Consider the following 19507-nt stretch of genomic DNA (forward strand, 5'->3'; position numbering starts at 1 on the left):
TAATTATTAAAAGTCTGGCTTTTAAAATAACATTTTCTTAGTGTAATAAATACACGTTACTTTATATGATTTGTGTGCCTTTTTAAATAAAGGGCGAGAGAGTGATCACTAACTCTCTTCTCGCCATTTCTCGTTCTGAAGTTCAGTGAGAAGAATTTGCACTTCAGTTCTGTAGATTTCTTTTGCTGTTGTCCTCTGGTGTCAGGCAGCCAACATTGCCACGTTGTCTGAGATCTCCCTCAGTCTGATCAATGCACAGACTTTCTTTCTTCCTCTTACCAGTCAAAGTATCTGGGTCAAGTCCAATATCCAGTTCCCACCTCCTCCCTGGCCACACACTGCATTCCTCATACTTTTGTCTGTCTGTTCACTAGTTTTCATTCTAGAAATATTTGCTGTGCAACTTCTGTGTGTCCAACTATGTGCAAGGTCCTGGGGAAACAGTGATGAAGGTGATGGCTGTAGCTCTGGTACTTAACACTGCTTAAAGGCTACGCCTGAGACAGACACTTAAAACAATTAGGGTCAAGTGTTTTAAAAAAGGAAGACAAAGTCCTGAGGGAGCTGACAGCTTACCCTACTAACCTAGAGTTCAGATATTTTACCCCAAGGCGTTAATATCTGGTGATGCTGCGTCACAACTCCCACTGGCATTGCCATTTAAAAAAACAGTTCTTTTTATTATTATTGTTGTTGTAATTATTATGTTAGTTAGTCTTACTACTTCTTATTTGCAGAGTGCAATGATATCAACTCCATTGTGATTAAATAAGTTCCCTCTGTATCTTAATCACGACTTCATTCGGTTGTAAAAAACAGAACCCAGCCTGACCCGTTTAAGCAAAGAGGCAGAAGCCACGATAGTAGCTGAGAGCTACGTTGTACAACCAACCCAGGGACAGAAGGAGGTGTAGGCGGGTTCACGGACAACAGGAGCTCCGAACTTGAACCTCTTCCGCTTTCCCTTTGTCTCCACGCTTCTCATCTAGGTTCCTCTATACTCTTTATATCATATACTGCTTCTGCCATGATGGCAGAAATAGACTATTTTTTTCCCAGTTGAAATCTGAAAAAGCTCAGAGTAGAACTCAGCGATCATTTCTGGACCATTCCCATATGGCCATGGGAAAGGTTGGACACTTTCCACTTTGGCCACGTGATGGAGGAGGGGAAGAGGTCACGGTTCCCAGGAGAAGGCAGAGGTGATGAGCACATGACACTATAAAGATCTATTTGCTATACTTGGAAGGCAAACCACTAAGGTTTCCAAGTTCGAGGCATATATTAATATTTGGGATTCAAGAATAAGACATCAGAATTCTTGGAATTTCCAAAATTATACATCATTTTGAAAAGACATTCAGTGTTCTTCATACTTTAAAAATTTATTATTATGGCTATCTCTAAAGACTTGATTAATAAGAAATATTAAGTTTGGGAGCTATTAACCAAGATCCATAGCATACTGTGAATGTTCAAACACTGGAAAATGCCAGCAAACATTAATAGGTATTCAAATATTGTAACATTTAGATCTTCTAGCAAGGCTAACAATGCCACGCCAAATCACGTCTGAATTGCCGATTTAAGGCCTTATTTTGTTTCTTGTACTCACTGTTCATTGGAATGCCTTCTGTAGGATTTGTAAACGCATTCTGTGCATATACTGTGAACACACAATGTGGCAACAGCTCCAAGCCAGAGTATTTGATTAAACTGTGCTTTTTTTTTTTTAAATGTGGCCCTGTCCTGGTTCCTGGAAAAGCCGACCTTGACCTTCAACTTCAAGTGTCAGCTTTTACTTCTCTTGCTTTCAACTTGATGTCTGTGAATTTCTTAGAAGCAGTAAGGTCTCTGTGTTGATTGTTAAGGTTTAATTCTTGCAGGAGAATTGTAATGATTTCTCCTGACTTCTCAATAGTTTCTTCTTGAAATTCAGAATTTGTGAAACCATTTCTCATGAAGCGTTGAGAAGGGATTCCTATCTGAAAACACTGCTATTTATACTTAATTTCTGTAGAGAAATGTGTTTCAAGTTCCACATTGAGAAATGTGTTCTCAAGTTTCAAGACTGATTTAGCACTGTGAAAACTCTTGAAAATACCCTTTACTGGCAAAGGGGCTTTATAACGTGGCCTATGCAATTATTCTTCCTTTCTCTGGAGCAGAGATGAAACAATTATATTTTTTTTCTTATTGAAGTATAGTTGATTTACAATGTGTTAATTTCTAGTGTATGGCGTATTGATTCAGTTATACACATATATATATTCTTTTTCATCAGAATTATTATATTATTACCTATTGCTGACAGGCTCTGAACGCCTCTTCTCAAAAGAATTTCATACGTAATTCAGCAAAGTAAGGGAGGCTGCTCTGCTTTGTGAGTTTCTTAGATAAACTTTGTCCAGATGTGATGCTCGCTTACAGTTTTAACACTGGTGTTAGAGAATAAGGGATAAAAGAAACATTTTCATCAGTTTTTCAAGTAAGATAAGAAAGTTTGACACAATACTGGCATACCCATCTGTGCCAGGGGACGTTATAAAAGGGGTCCAAGCATCTCCTTCCTTCATAGTATTCATGCCTGTGTACCTCCAGGGCTTGGCTGTGGACTGGGGACAGATTCCTCTGGGGCTGGCCATTAATTCTGGGCATCCAAGGTGTTATAAATATTTGAAAGAAGAAAATAATCCCTCTGGCAGAGGGCTGAAAGGCAGTCTGGCAATGTGTCGACTTGGGGAGATTTTCTTGAGAACTGAAAATGAAAGAAACAAAGTGACAAGTCGTTGACACCATGGGATGGTTCTAATAGTTCACTTGTGTGTCTACCAAACACATGGAGTAGACCCTAAAGGACTGAACACTGTAAGACAGGAAGGCGTGAAGTCAGGTACCTGGTATGCAGACATTCAGCAGACATTTGTTGCATTGCGTTAAAGCTGGGGCATCCCACCCTGATCCATGAACCAAGACACCACTGAAAAACTCTTAAAAGGTCATCTGAAGTCGTTCATAAGCCAGGACAAATGAACGTAAGGCAACGTTACCACAGCAGACATTCAACGCATCACCACCTTAGTAATCACAATCCTTACTCACCTAGAGTTTTAAAGAACAGCAATCACATATGAGTGATATCACATGGTATTTTTCTTTCTCTTTCTGGCTTACTTCAGAGACTGACACATTGTAATTGATTGTACTTCAATTAAAAAAAAAGAAAAGAAAATATATAATTACAGATTAAAAACAAAAACAATCAGAAACTGACTTCAGTTTCTATTCAGAATCTAACATGCCACTGACTCACCCAACTGCATCAAAAATACTATGGTGAAAAACATGTTCGGGATGATCAATTTTAAGCACTGAAATGACTGACATCACAAATAAGATGTGTCGGCTCTTGAGGTTTTTATGAAGATAAGCAAGTGAAAAAAATTTTAAAGCGTTGAAACAAAATGAAGGTTGTGTAACCAGAAAAATGAAATGATGCAGAGTAACCAAAACTCAGTACGCTGGGTGAATTGAGGCTGCTTTATAGCTGGTTACCCAGGGAAAACTTGGAGTCATGCTACCATTTCAGCTTTTAAACCTTCTGGATTTGCAGAGAGTTAGGGAGATTACTAAGATCTGACCTTTGTGGCAGAGTCAACCGTCCCTCTAAAATCCAACCCTCCCATTGATACAGCCTCCACCAAGCCCCTCATTGTCTTGGGGAATTTCCACTGGAACCACACGATTAGCGGTAGATGAAGTCCTTTGGGAAATGTCCCCCTAGGAGGATCTGACGTGTGATTCTTTGCTCCAGTGCGTCCTCTGGGGTCCTCTCAAATGTGGTTTAGGGTTATGTGAGCCATCTCCTCTGGCTTATCTCCCCTCTCCCTGTCTCAGCAGCAGAGCTGCCTGGGCGGACAGTTTGGTCACACAGGCTTAGGGCTGCCGCAAGGAGCAGCCCCTTCTAGAGTCTACATAAAACTCCAGGCGGTCACTGGAGTGGCCAACCTTGCTCCCTTCAGCGCCCCGCATACCCCTACTGGAAATGAGTCAGATGACAGCAGTCGGACAGCCCATCCACAGTCAGGAGGAGGCCGGTGGGAAAGGCTGGAAGTCAGGAATGGTATCTCCCTTCCAAACCCAGATTAAAACCAGAAACCAGAGAAACTCACAGATGATTTTCAGTTCGCCAACTCCTTCAACCTAAAAGCAAGTAAAAAGAACTAAAATAAATTAAGGAAGAAAGAAAAGAAGGAAGAAGTTAAAATAACATTTCCCGGGCTTAAGTGACAAAGCTAATATGGAAGAAACAATGTTTGAGAATGACGACGAAGGCAGCCCTTCCAGGAAGCAGCAATGCCTCTCTCCTAGGAAGCTACCCAGAGCATGCCCTTAGCTACTTTTTTAATAAAACTTGTTATTAAATAACAATTTAACTTGTTATTAAAGATGACTATCGTCAGCATATTTTTTTAAATGGTGGTAGTGAAGGAGCTATGTTCGTCAAACAACAAAATAATGTGGCTTTCTTTTTCCCCCACGGCAATAGTTAATAAAATATTACATTATGTTTGTATTATTTTATAATATTTTATACCACGTTAAAATTATATAGTTGGCTACAAAATTTTTCCAAGGAGAAAACCAGGGGGACAAATTAACCACAGAAAGTATATTTGTAACATAGGAAAAAGAAGAAAAAAATAATATTAAGTTGAACACCTACTCTCTCCAGAAGGCATCATTGATCCTTTCTGTGTGCATAGAATATCCTCTATGGCTATTTCAACCTTTAACTCACTTACAATCCAGCTATATCTTGGTGCCCCATCCATGTGGTCTCAGCTCCCACATTTCTGGGCACTCCAGTGACAGTGTTCCTAAGATTCTTTCCCTCTGCCATGAGAATCTGCCCAATCAGTGAGCAAGGCCGACTAGAAATGCAGGTTGGTAACACTTTCTGGGAGCCACCCTCAGCTGATGACTGAGGCAAGTTGGTGGGAACACAGCCCCATGGCTGCCTCCTCAGTTAGGACGGTGCTGATTCTGCACAATTAGTCAGAGTTCCCCAAAGGACTGGTCACCTGTCCTCTGTAGTGGTGACCTGGGTTCACCTGCTGAATCAACTCTTCTGCCACCTCCTTACCTCAGGGCATGTTTTGTGGGGAACTCATCCTAAGATGTCCGTAAAAAGACCCGATATCTCCCATTCTAACACCTTTATCCCTACCGCTCCCACCTCCGATCGTCTAGGGAGCCTCAGGTGGAAACGGAGCACTTCACTGCCTTCTCTCTTCTGACTTGTACTTGCCACAGCCCCACCTGCAACCCCGCGCCCTCCTCCCTCTCTCCCTCATCCTGACCCGCCTCCTGTCCTCCACCAGTAAGCCACCACTCCTCCTGGAAATGATAAACATTGCTAAATTTTATTCTTAAAAAAAAAAAATGAAGCTGCACTGATTAAATAGCAGACAGAAAAGCCAGGTTGTACGCAACAAGTCAAGAGGCACCTTTCTCAATTCACTGAGACATGCATTTCTGAGGAACATCCGGAAATCCAGACATTTCCTTTGATTGTTGCAGCTATGATAAAAGTCAGCAGAGCGAGTCTCTGATTCTGCACCCACCGCCCACTCTTCCCTACGCCAAGATAATACTCTGTTTAAAATACTTTGCTTTAACGCTTATGATAGATTGCTTCTGTTGCTGCTTTCTATTTATGCCTCCAGTCCAGCAGTTCCTGGAACTCTTGATGTGTAACGCTTAAACCAACTGCTGTAATTCTCAGCAAAACCGGCAGCTCTCTGTGGGTTCTCTAACTGGGAAAGTCTTTAAGACAAAGAACTGGGTAAAAAAAAAAAAAAAAAAAGGTGTATTATTCATTCCTAAGCTGGTACAATTTGATGTAAATCAGTAAGAGCGGTCTTCCCCCTGATCCGTCCTATATGTTGTTCGTTTTCCAAGGTGATCATTTTTTAAACTTTTTGTTCAGTGGGGACCATAGCTTTGCAATGAGCTGTGTTTACTCTCCCTGTCACCCAGTCATTTCTTTTCTTTTTTCCTTTTTTCTTTTTTTTGGCAGGGGGAGGTAATTGGGTTTATTTATTTATTTTTAATGGAGTTACTAGGGATTAAACCCACGCGCTTGTGCATGCTAGGTATGCACTCTACCCTCCCTCCTTCCCCCAGTCATTTCTGTTCCCAACACATGTCATTTTGGACAGACCAGTGGCTTTGCAGAATTTTCCAAAGCAAAGTCCTAGAATATCTGCATTAGCAGCACGTGGGGTGCTGGTTACCAAACAGATTCATCCGGCCACTGTCGTCTGACCCAATGCAACTTTGGGGAGAGTCCTACTGATTCCTCTGTACAGAAATTTGAGAACAACAGGTTTGCCTGTTCAGATTTGACCGAAGGGTTCAGATTACAAAGGCTGAACATAAGTTTTCTTTGTCTCTCCCACGGCTGAATCCATGGTGCTGACCACATCAGTTGGCTCTAGCTAGCTAAGCTAATAAGCTTTTACACCAGCACTTATTCTGAGGAGTGACAAAGACTTGTGCTAATCTCTTGTGCTGGAAAGTGAAAAAAACAAAACAAAACAATGAAAAAGATTGTTTCCAAAGAGTAAAATGTACCAAGGTTTTCTAATGCAAAAAGTATGACACGTGTAAGCATAACACTTTAGGCAGCAGGAACAAGGATCCTATTTTCTCAATTTCAATAAACTGTTCCCTTGGGAGCAGGTCTTGGAGGAAAGATGTTCTAGTTTCTTGACTTAGATAATAGCGAAAGATCAAGGGGATTTGTTTGCATTTGTATTGCGAAAGAAACATTTTTTTTCTTTTTTCTAACATCTATGTGTTTGGTGATAGCTACAGCTCACATCTCTTGTGGTCTTGTGTGAATGCTCTTGGGTTTTCCATCTGTCAAGGCGCTATTAAGTAAATTCAGTCTCTTTAGAAATAATTGTTTCCTGGCCCTGGATTTGGAAGGACTTCCAAAACAGATGACAGAAGTTTGGAACAGAATCATACTTGGCATTGTCATGACAGGAGTCATTATGGGCATATAGAATATAGCTCAGCTCAGGATGGAGGGATTTTGCTTTGGAATCCAGTAGTGAACGTGTCTGGGGATGTCAACAGACCATCGTGAGAAAACATACAGGACTCTGGTGAGTAAACAAAGACCTTCCTCCTGGAGTACAGATCTGGTGGTAGGATCGGTTGATCTGTATAAGAACAGAACAATAGTCATGTCTTTCACAAACTCTCAGCTTTCACAACAATGTCCAAAGTACATCTCTTTTGATGAAGACATTCACATCTGCTGCTGATGGGAGGGAACAGCCGGTGGCATTTTCCCGTAAAGTGTTTACATTGTTCCATGGGCATTTCAGGGCGTCCTCACATCCATATAAAGACACCACGAATGATACCCTTTGTGCCTCCGTATTACTTATGTCTTTATGTCAGCCCTGGTTCCATATGAGAGATGGTTACTATGGGAGTTCATTACCAGAAATGCAGTTGATGGAATGTCACATAGACTCTTGCCCTCTGAGTGGTTTTATTAACCCCACTGTCATTCCAACCTAGTAAGTTATACACTTTCTATCTCTGTATACCTGGCCAAGAATTTTCCAAGACAGAAGATCTGGAAATGCTTCTTTGTCACTTAAATACCTGGCAACGAGAATGAATAATATTTTGCACAGCTTTTCTGTTTATGAGTCATTGACCCAAGAAGCATAAAGCAGCTTTTCAGTTTTAAACTATTTAAACCTTTTGTAACTCTCTCCCTAATTAGTGTCCATTATGTTTCAAAATCCATTTCTGTGGGTTTATTAATAGCGAAAGTATTAAATGAAACCATAGAAACCTCTGGAGGAGAGGTAGTACTATTTCTTTTTAAAAAACAAGTAATTCACTTAACTTCTTTTCTAGTCAAATCAAAAGCTTTCACTTAACCAATTAGAAATTATTATTTAGTAATTTATTTTCTCCAGCTTTTTATCTCTTTGAACTTCCACCTCTACAATAGTCTCCCAGCTCCTTGAAAAACATTATTGCAACCAGCCAATCAAAGGAGCTTTTAAACAAGCTTACAGATGATATACATATTTTAAATTTCCTGCCTCACTCAATATTTGGATTTCTGAAATACTGCATTAAAATATCATTTTTGACATTCTCTGACATAAATCTCAGTAGTGTTCTCCTAGGGCAGTATACCCAGGTGATAGAAATAAAAGCAAAAACAAACAAATGGGACTTAAACTTATAAGCTTTTGCACAGCAAAGAAAACTATAAACAAAATGAAAAGACAAGCTGGGAGAAAATATTTGCAAGAGATGTGACTGACAAGGGCTTAATTTCCAGAATATACAAGCAGCTCATACAACTCAATAACAACAGCAACAAAAAAAAACCCAATCCAAAAATGGGCAGAAAACCTAAACAACCATTTCTCCAATGAAGACAAATGGCCAACAGGCGCATGAAAAAATGCTCAATATCATTAATTATCAGAGAAATGCGAATCAAAACTACAATGAGGTATCACCTCACACCAGTCAGTGTGGCCATCAGTAAAAAGTCCACAAATGATAAATGCTGGAGAATGGGGAATCCTTCTAAACTGTTGTTGGAAATGCAGTTTGGTGCAGCATTTATGGAAAACAGTATGGAGATTCCTTAAAAAGCTAAAAATAAACTTACCATATGATCCAGCAATCCCACTCCTGGGCATATATCCAGAGGGAACTCTAATTTGAAAAGATGCATGCAGCCAATGTTCATAGCAGCACTATTTTCAATAGCCAAGATATGGAAACCACCTAAATGTCCATTGACAGATGACTGGATAAAAAAGTTGTGGTATATGTATACAATGGAATACTACTCAGCCATAAAAAAGAAAGGGATAATGCCATTTTCAGCAACATGGATGGACCTGGAGATTGTCATTCTAAGTGAAGTAAGCCAGAAAGAGAAAGAAAAATACCATATGATATCACTCATATGTGGAATCTTAAAAAAAAAAAAAAGAAACTTATTTACAAAACAGAAACAGACTCACAGACATGGAAAACAAACTTGTGGTTACCAAGGAGGGCAGGAGGGATGGAGGGATAAATTGAGAGTTTGGGATTTGCAAATCCCAACTACTATATCTAAAATAGATAAACAACAAAGTCCTACTGTACAGCACAGGGAACTATATTCAATACCTTGTAGTAGCCTATAATGAAAAAGAATATGCAAAGGAATATGTATGTATATATAACTGAATCACTATGCTGTACACCAGAAATTAACACAACGCTGTAAACCGACTATACTTCAATTAAAAATCACCAGTTTTAGAAAGCAGTTTCCATTTCTCTATCATGGATGTCATAATTTGGCTGATGTATTTTTTGCTTGGATTTTTAAAACGTTGACTTTTAGTTTTCCTGCCTCAGTTTTATCCTAAACCCAACCCCCTGGACCCACAGCATCAGCCTCACTGGGAGCTCGTTAGACATGCAGATGCTCAGGCCCCACCGCAGACCTGCTGAACGAGAATCCATATTTTAACAAGATTTCCTAGGTGACTCTCGTGTGTATTAAAGTTGAGAAGCTCTCTTCTGGCCTCATCCTTCCACTTTATTGGTAGCATTTCCAAAACAAATGAACATAGAGCTTGGTTTTATAAATTATTGCATCAAAAAAAGATACCCTCATACCTGGAATGTGGTGACTCCTCAAGGTGGGAGCACCTGGATGGTTGCATGTACTGCAGAGCCTGTGCTCAGGACGTTCAGTGCTATGATGCTGACGTGTGACACCCCCTTCCCGCCCACCGCCTGTACCGGAAGTGGAGAAAATTGAGTGTGTGGTGAGGAAGCTCACAGTCGGAGAAGAGACTCACAGGTAAATGGATAAATATGACACACTCTTGCCAATACAGATGTAGAGGCAGGACAGAGGAGTGACTCATCCTGTGGGTGGAAGGCGGGGCAGAGGACAGAACAGGAAGGCTTCTCCGAGAAGATGATTTGATTTTCAGTGTTTCACCCCATGGGCAACTTGGAGGGTGTCCCAGGCAGACAGACATGAAAATAGTGAGGCATATAAACATCTCTAAGGACATTCACATGGTTTGGTTTTGGTGCACGTGAGGATGTGTAAGAGGGGGTTACACGGTAGGTGGCATGGAACCCATGGAACATTGGAAAATGAGACCAAATCGTAGACAGGGATGCCTGTGAGTCCCAGGGAGCTTAGCTTTGGTCAAGGGGGCCTGACGGATTTTAAACAGAGGGAAAACACAGCCAGCTGGATGTTTTTAAGAGGTCATTCTGGATGTAGTGTAGAGAGTGGATGGGAGGCAGAGCCAGGGGGTCCAGTGTGGAGGTGGCAGCAGTGGCCCAGGTAAGAGACATGATTACCTGCCCTGAGTCAGTAGTTGTGGGGATGGACGACTTAGAGTAGAATCCACAAATCAAAGGAGGAGATCCTTTTCTTTCTGCCACCAGCCTCACCTTCAAATCTTTTGGAGACAACAGTTCTTTGCTGAGTCTTTACTCAGTTGGAGCAAATGTCTCCAGGTCTTTGAACTTCTGTTCACATGCCCTGGTTTTGCATCCCTTTACAGGTACTTTGGTGTATGCATAGCTCACATGCATTGCAGTGCCAAGAACTGAAGAAAAGGTAAAATTGAGTAGGGAGAGAGAACTGAAAATGACTGGGTCCCTAAACATGCCACAGACATCGGTTCATTTAGTTTCCACAACCCTATTAAGTAATTATTATTACCTCTGTTTTAGAGACGAAAAGTCCTGGGGACTAAAGGTCTCCTTTGTGATTATCAGCGACAGAGTGGAATATCTGAATTTGCACCCAAAGATCTGTGATTCACATCTTAAACTACCTGCATGGCAAGGATGCCTAGAGTCACTTAAACTAGCGCGTCTCCCAGGGTTTGCTGAATGTGCAGGTGGCAGTCAGCTGTCTTCCCTGGCGACCTGCTCTGCCAATTGAACAAGTTCATTAGAAGCAGTAGACAAGCAGAGAAGACCCCTGAGTGACCGGGGAGATGACACAAATCCTCCATTTGTTAAAAAAAAAAAGGGAGGGGGGCCTCCCCTGCAGAGCTGGTTTACTTTGTACACAATTCTCACAAGCTGGGCCATATGGTTTTGCAGCCCCCAGACAATTAGAAACAGCAAGACAAGAATGAGTGGGAAGCAAGTGGGATCTAATAGCTGACAAGCTGACATCAAGGGAGGAGACGGGAAAATGGAAAAAGCCAGAGATATAAAAAAGCCAAGAAGCCTCCGTAATAGTTTTGGTCACTGGCACAGAGGCAGACCATCCCACAGACATTATTTACTAATTCCTGAAGGCATGAGTGTATTATGCACAAATTATTGACCCTAGGCGTCAACGTCAACTTTATCTCCCACCTGAAGGAGAAAGTACCAGTATAACATTCAGGCTGGACGGTGTTTTTTTTGCCTCTGGATGAGCCATTTCAGGAGTATGACAATGCACATCTCTTCTCTGGTTAGAAAGTGTTAGATTATGGGAGATTCTTGCAGTCTGCTAAGCAAAGTCTCTCTGAGTGATGTCTACCACTTGGCCAGTGTTCAGTGCTTTTTTTACATGATAATCTTCTAAATATTGGGTCACCAGTGTGGAATGGTAACCAGAAACTCCCAAACTCAGTCTCCCCAGAGCTTCCCCTTTGTCTCCCATCTCCTTTCAAGCCTGCTCCAGAGATGGTCTTCCATCCCCCCATGACATTCTCAGTCAATCTCAGGACATACGATACTCTCTAGTCAGGTTAAGCTGTAAATCCAGGCACAATCCTGTGATTTTATTGAAGAGTCCAATCAAATCTGTCCATTGATCCTTCACTTTCCACCCTCCTGCCTCCTGCCTGTGAGTGCCAGGTTTTTCCACTCTACTGTGCATCTCCCCTGTTCTGTAACTGCTGTTCCAAATGTGGAGCTCGAAGCAGGGAGAGGAAGAAAAGTTAAGGGGATCAGGAAAGTTCTTACTCAACTGATACCACCCTGCACAGACTCCTAAGTCTCCAAGTTGAAGGTGCACAGGAATCCCATGGGGATCTCTTTAAAATGAAGATTCTGAGTCAGTAAGCCTAGGGTGATAGCTGAGATTCTGCATTTCTGATAAGCTTCCAGGTGATACAGATGGTGCAAGACCATGGACCGCACTTTGAGTATCAAGGATGTAGAGATTCCTCTGCTGTTCCTTTAATGCAGCTAATTAATGCAATTCCTTTAATTCAGGTAACCCCCTTTCAACTATAGCCCCTGGTGGTACATGTCATTGACTTTTACTACTGGGGACCCTCACCCTGACAGTCCACCCCTTGGGCAGAATACTTTACTATGTTGTCATTTTCAGTTTTCTATACCTTTCACCTTCATTTTTTTCCTTCCCCCCTCCCCTTTTTTGATATACTTTTTTCTAAATTGAAGTACAATCAGTTACAATGTGTCAATTTCTGGTGTACAGCACAATGTCCCAGTCATGCATATACATACATATAGTTCATATATTCATTTTCATATTCTATTTCATTAAAAGTTACCACAAGATATCGAACATAGTTTCCTGTGCTATACAGAAAAAACTTTCTTGTTTTTTAATCTATTTTTATACGTAGTAGCTCACATTTGTAATTCTCAAACTCCCAAATTTATCCCTTCCCACCTTCTTTCCCCGGTAACCATAAGATTGTTTACTATGTCTGTGAGTTTGTTTCTCTTCTGTAGATGAGTTCATAGTGTCCTTTTTCTCTCTCTCTCTCTCTTTTTTTTATCTTCCACGTATGAGTGATATCACATAGTACTTTTCTTTCTCTTTCTGGCTTACTTCGCTTAGAATGATGATCTCTAGGTCCATCCATGTTGCTACAAATGGCATTATTTTATTCTTTTTTATGGCTGAGTAGTATTCCATTGTATAAATATACCACAACTTCTTTATCCAGCCTTTGACCTTCATTTTGACCTGAACACAGAGGACTGTAACTTCCCAAATGATGAGTCAGGCACCACCTCTCTTTCCTCTAGATGTGGGGATGGCATATAGGGCTAGCTCTTCCCACAGAGCTGGTGAAGACCACGTAGTAGGCTCACTGTTGGAAGGAGGGGGTTTAACCTGACAGTACAAAGAAATCACTCCACAATTCCTCTATCCTTATTCAATGATCTAATGCTTTTAAATTCCCAGTCTGGGTAAAGGGCCATGTATCCTGCAGCCAGTTCTAGATACTTCTTTTGAACATTTGCATCTCAATGACTATGCTCCCAGCTAACTTTGGTATCTCATAAGCTAGAACATAGCCTTATGTTTCTCTTCTCTGTGACAACCATCTTATGTCCACAACATAAAGTTTCTGAAGATGCTTTTTCATTTGTCAATATTCTACCTAAAATAAGGTACCTAGAATCAGGTACCACATGGAGTCCAGCCAGCCCAGAGTTCATTAAGGTGGTGTGTTTCTGTCCTCTACTCATTTGACTTCATTAACACACTTGGCAGTTGAATGTCTATGGAAGAGAGAAGGGAGATGGGAGGAGTCAATGATAAGGGTATAATCTTGAGCTTAACTGTCTGAAAACTTGAGATACTATTAATAGAAAGTAAAGAAATTAAGATTAGAAAATGGCAGAGGGGTGGTTCTATTTCAGACATATTGAGTTTGAGGTGCCAGAAGGAGACCTATGTGGAAATGTTCAGCAGGTGGTAAGAAATTGGAGACTGGAACATACTATTGTTATGTCTAGAGATAGAGATTTGCAGATCATTCTTGTAAAGATAATATCTGAAGTCTAAAAAAGAGAGCACGGATGCAGGTTGAGCTCAGGGGAGAAGGTTCAAGCCTAAAGATGATGAAGGCTCACACAGATTCCAGAAGAAGGCAACATATTCTCCAGAACTGAATTGTTACCTACGTAGCTCCAAGTGTTTCTTTCCCTGGATCGCTGCATTGTCTGAAAGTGACATCAGCTTCATTTCTTAGGATTCTCCCCAAAGAGAAGTGGACAGGTTGCCACCTAGAAGGGGGTCACATGTTAGCTGACTGATACATTGTAAGGAAGATAACGACCTGATTAGTAACCATTGCCACCCACTGCCTCCCAGGCCAGAGTCCGATGAGAACAGAACATGGGATTTTTGATGCCTGTGAGGACTTAGAGGTGAGGCCTGAATCACTTGGGAGAAAAATAGGCCCGGGCAGCCAGGGTTGGGTGGACCAAGGTGCAGGAGAATGTTTGCAAACATGACAGGGAGACTCAAATTCACTGCTTTCTGAAAATAGCACATATACAAAATGAGCTTATTATTTTGTTGAATAATCCTCACCTAGCCAATGATTTTATAAAAGTTTATGTATTTCAGTTAAAAATCACTTCACATTTACTTTTTCTTCCCTTTCTTAAAATTGGATTATATTATTCTTTATTATATTATACATTTGTTATCTATAGTCGAAGGAGTAGAAATGGCTGTTTTACAGTAAAGCATGAAGAAATAATTAATAATAATAATAATAATAAAGAATCTTGTTTTAAAGGATATCCACAAATATCTTGTATCTGTCTATTTCAGAAAGTATTTACTTGAATCTGACATCAAACATTAAACTTCAAAATATAAATACCAATGTTTTGATTATTGTTTTAATTTCTACAAATAAAGTACATGAAATAATTATAATTGAATAGTAAGTGCCTAAGATAATTAGTTTAATAATTTCATAGCTAAAATGTGTACTATTAAGTATAAATATAAAGTGTGTCTATATATATAAAGGATGTATATATTATATATATATATATATATATATATATATATATATATATATAAAGCATGTAACAAGTATAAAATATACACATTTGGTTTAAACTCTTACAAGCTGTCATATTGACTATATAAGCAGACTAGTGACATGTAAATTATATAAACATACATGATCTTTACCTTAGATATAGTAATATGTTCTGAAAATTTTTCATTCAGACCTATTACGTCTTTTAAGACGAACACATTCAGTAGCATAATTTCTGGTGGGAACTTTTTTGAGCACTACACAAGCTCCATAAATTGTAATGTAAGGTAGCTTTGGACATGGACTGAAAGTGCAAAGATGAAAATCAAAATTCTAAGGTTACTTTAGTAGAATGTGGGGATGTACCAGAGATTACAATGATGTACCACAAACTTGGCCTTAAATAGCCAGGTTTTTAATTTCCCAAATACCAGAGTCAGGGTTGAAAACTCACATGTGATAAGGGCTACGTGATTTAGCTTTTAGCCAACTGGAGTTCTTAGTCAGCTTGGAAAGTTTTAATGGAATAATTAATATTCACAGTGATGATTTTCAGGATAAAAGTCTTAGCTACTATTTCTTTTATACCCACTATGTGCCAGAAGCCTTAATATAGTTTCTAATGTAATATATTTTCTTATTTAAGTAACAAAGTATTTCTATGAAGTAGGTTGAGTTAACCCCATGTGACTGATGAAACAAATGATGTTCACGGAAATTAAAAGTAATTTTTCCAAAGTCACATGGTGAGAAATAGGTTTCTCTTTGTTCTCCTCTGACCCAGGAACATTGACATTCCAAGTTTTATACGCTCACTTTTGGAAAGCTGGTAATCCATAGTTGATATTATCTTTGATAAAACACAGTACTTCATGAGCTCTAGTTGCAAAATAAATGAGTCACAGGTATGAAATGTACAATGTGGGGAACAGAGTCAATAATTATGTAGTATCTTTGATGGCGCATATTGCAAATAGACTTAACGTATCATTATGTTGTATAACAGGAACTAACATAAGTGTTGTAGGTCAATGATGCTTCAAAAACAAACAACAAACTCATAAAAAGGGAGCAGATTTGTGGTTACCTGAGGCCGGTGGTAGGAGGAGAGGGAATTAGATGGAGAGCAGTCAACAGGTACGAACTTCCAGTCATAAGATAAATAAGTACTAGGTGTGAAATATACAAAATGATAAATATAATTAACAGTGCTGTAGGTTATATATCGTTATTAAGAGAGTAAATCATAAGAGTGCTCATCATAAAGGGAAATTTTTTCTATTTTTTAAATTTTTTATCTATATGAGACGATGGGTATTCACTAAACTTACTGTGATCATTGTTTCATGATGTGTGTAAGTCAAATCATTATGCTGTACACCTTAAACTTACACAGTGTCGCATATCAATTATATTTCAATAAAACTGAAAGAAAAAAATAGAGGATTTCATTTTCAATAAAACAGTAAGAAAAAAGTAGAGGATTTCATTTTCCATCCTGTTAGCTAAGAATATTTATTTGTATTTATGTATACTGGTTACTCCTTCTATGCAAATGTGACACTACCACCGTCAGTAAAGCACATGCTGCAAATGGTTTTTCCAGTGTTTATGGTAGGGCTGGGTGGAGTTATTCATCCAGTGTCTCGCCATCTCCCCCTAAGAGTCCTCTAGTGATCAGCAGGCTTCTTGAGATGAAGTCTAGGGCTGACAGTGTGGCTGGTGGCCATGGCTACAGCCAAGCTCAACACTTACTTCATTAATTCCATGCTTATGCACGTGTTCTCTCTCTCTCTCTCTCTCCCCAACACACACACACACACACACACACACACGAGAAGATTTAGGGTTTATATTTACTGTAGATTTGGGATATGCTTCGGAAGTGAAATCAATAAAACCAAACATTTGCCATTTGCCTCCACCGATTTTATCTCCCAAATATCTCTGAAATCCTCTCCTCCTTTCTGGTTCCACAGGTCCCTTCTAGTCCAATTCACCATCACCCCCTTCCTGGACTTCAGCAGTACCCTAACTGCTCTCCTTGTTTCTGTTCTTGCCCTTGGCCCCACCAATCCATTCTTCCCTGTGCAACCACAGTGTTCCTAAAACGCCAATTTTACCTCATTTCTCTGCCTAAAATCCTGCACTGGCTGCCCACTGAGGGTCGTCGGATTTGACCCCTGCCCACCTCCACAGTCTACCTCATCTGGAGCTTTCTTCTCCCAGAGTGCTTTGGCTTGCTTGGGAGCTCTTTTAGTCCCCAGCCTCAGGCCCCAGGGGTTTGCCGTTCCTTGGTTTGGAGCACTCCTTTTCTCCCTTTTTTACTGGGTAAACATCCTTCAGAGCTCAGTCTAAATGTCAACTTCTTAGAGCAACTTTCCGCGATACCAGAGTAGGCTTGACCCTCCGTTTCTGCACTCTCACAGCACTCTGTTCTTTTGCCAGCATTCCCCGTAACTGCAGGATGTAATTAAAGAATAATACGTTACTGCTTATTAAAGTCTGTCTCCTACACTTGTTGTTAATTTCATGAGAGTCAGGTCTGGCTCTTTCTTATTCACCACTGCTTGCCACCTCTTACTTAGTACAGTGCCTGGCCTTTGTAAGTGCACACAATCACACATTTTTGCCTATGCTACAGATATTAAGCCTTTTACCCTTTAGTCATACAAAATGACTGTTGCTGGCCTATGTCTTAAAAATGGCTGCAAACTATTGGGAGATTGGATCTTTTAATATAAAGAATTTTTTCAGATGAGCTCAGAAATTCATCACAAAGCCTGATCCACCATTGTCAACTGGACCTCCTTGAGTTTGTGTCTGATCATCTATTAATTATGTGACTTATTGATAAGAAGTAAGGGTGCTCCAAGGGCTTAGCAAGGGAAAGTATTGAGTGAAAATCAGGAACAAAGGCAGCAAAAAGCCATGAATGTAAGATGTAGGCAGCATGAACTACTGAGAGATAGTATCAGACAAAGAATAAAGACAAAGATGTTACCTGGGTAAATATGTAAGGAAGAAAGGTGTTTTCTGAAATGAATTCCATCAAAGAGACTATAAGGTTAGAGATAAGTTAGCAAGTTTAGATTGGAAAGGGTGACTGAGAAAATTCAGTAATTAATTTTTCTTCCTTCCTTTCTTTCTTTTCTTCCTTCCTTTTTGCCTCCCTCCCTGCCTCCCTCCCTCTCTTCCTTCCATCCTTCCTCCTTTCCTCTCTTTAGCAATGAATATACTGCTCATGAGTGGAATCATTTTATAAGCACTGGGATAAAGGTCAAGGCACAGGCAATGTTTATAGAGAAACAGGGGTTTCGATTAGGCAATTTGCTAGTAACACCTTCAGTAAATAAATGTGAGAATAATATGGAGTGTTTATAAGACAGTGAGTTTTTAATCAAATCCACTCACTAAGGAAGCCATAAAGTAATCTGCAAAGTACTTTGAGATAATCAATGACTGTGTAAACACAGTCTCATCCTAGCAGCTGAAATTATAAAACGATTTGTTTTAGAAAATTCCAACTCTGGCATTTTATTTCCCTTGAGTGGTAACAATAGATTGATTTATGAAATAATATTTCTTCATTTGAGTTGTTATTCTGTAAGTATACGAATTAGCCTTTAGTTAGGGAATGGATACTGCTAGCAATAATTTCATTTTTGCTTTTGAATTTTATTTGAAAAAAATTTCCAGGTTCAGAAAATAGCCTTTTGTGAATCTATCTGATGTGCAGGACACGGGTGAGCTTTAAGCCTGTGCTTTTGGAATCATTCCTGTACCAAAGCACATGCAGAAATTCAGCATTCCTGAAGACAGTGACTGTGCTTTTTTTTTTTCCCCCAAGGGTATGAACACAAAAGAAAGAGCTATGCTTAGTTAAAATGAGAAAGAGAGAGAAAACGAAAGCCTGGGAAACATCGAAAACTTGATATTCTCAGTGTTTGGTATATTACTGGAGATGAGTAGAGATTTCTAACAGTCTGGGTTTCAGCTTAATTTCTTTCTAGAATCAGAGAATGAGCATGAACTTCTCCACTAAGACTCACAGTTCAGCTCCCTTTTGTGATCTACTTACTAGGGACACCGTGCTGACCTGGAGGTCCCCAAGGTTCTGAGAAATCAGAAGTCTAGATGATTCTGGCTTTGAACTCACACAGGGCTGGCTATGAGTTACCACACTAAAAGGCCATGGAAAATCCATCCCATGTCCGTGACGAGTTTATCTCTTGGTTAATAGGATGCCAAAGACTATGTGGGGAAGGGGAAGACAGCACCAAACTTTTTCTGTCCAACTGGAGGCTCTACCTACTGTCAGCAGAGTTCAGAGAATCAGAAGCCCACCTATGCTTGAGCTGCATGAGGCTTTTAAACTGGCCGCTCTCGTGTTGAGGGGATCCCACATTTAGCAGACAAATACTCCCCATGACCTCGATGGAAATGAAGTATCCACAGAGGTTTAACCCAATCTATTGTTCTTTAATCAGGAATGTGTCATAATGTCCCAGTTTCCTATGTAATTTCAGGGGAATTAAACTGGAACAACTAGAAATTACATTATTAATTATATTCAATGTCAACTGAAATTACTACCTGATATAATCTTGCTAACAAAACATGTGGATGGGATAAGCTACTCCCAGCCT

General features: G+C 39.9%; 1 long non-coding RNA gene across 1 annotated transcript; it reads right to left on the reverse strand.

Annotated features, from left to right (window-relative positions):
• Positions 1–2181: 2181 nt before the first annotated feature.
• LOC140700208 (uncharacterized) lies at positions 2182–4188 on the reverse strand. Its single transcript, XR_012078654.1, has 3 exons — positions 4035–4188; positions 3103–3205; positions 2182–2758 (listed from the first exon to the last, which is right to left on the reverse strand). It is a non-coding gene; the product is annotated as an uncharacterized lncRNA (long non-coding RNA).
• Between the last annotated feature and the right edge of the window lie 15319 nt (positions 4189–19507).

The sequence above is a fragment of the Vicugna pacos genome, chromosome 1, assembly GCF_048564905.1.
Source record: "Vicugna pacos chromosome 1, VicPac4, whole genome shotgun sequence".
Lineage (NCBI taxonomy): Eukaryota > Metazoa > Chordata > Mammalia > Artiodactyla > Camelidae > Vicugna > Vicugna pacos.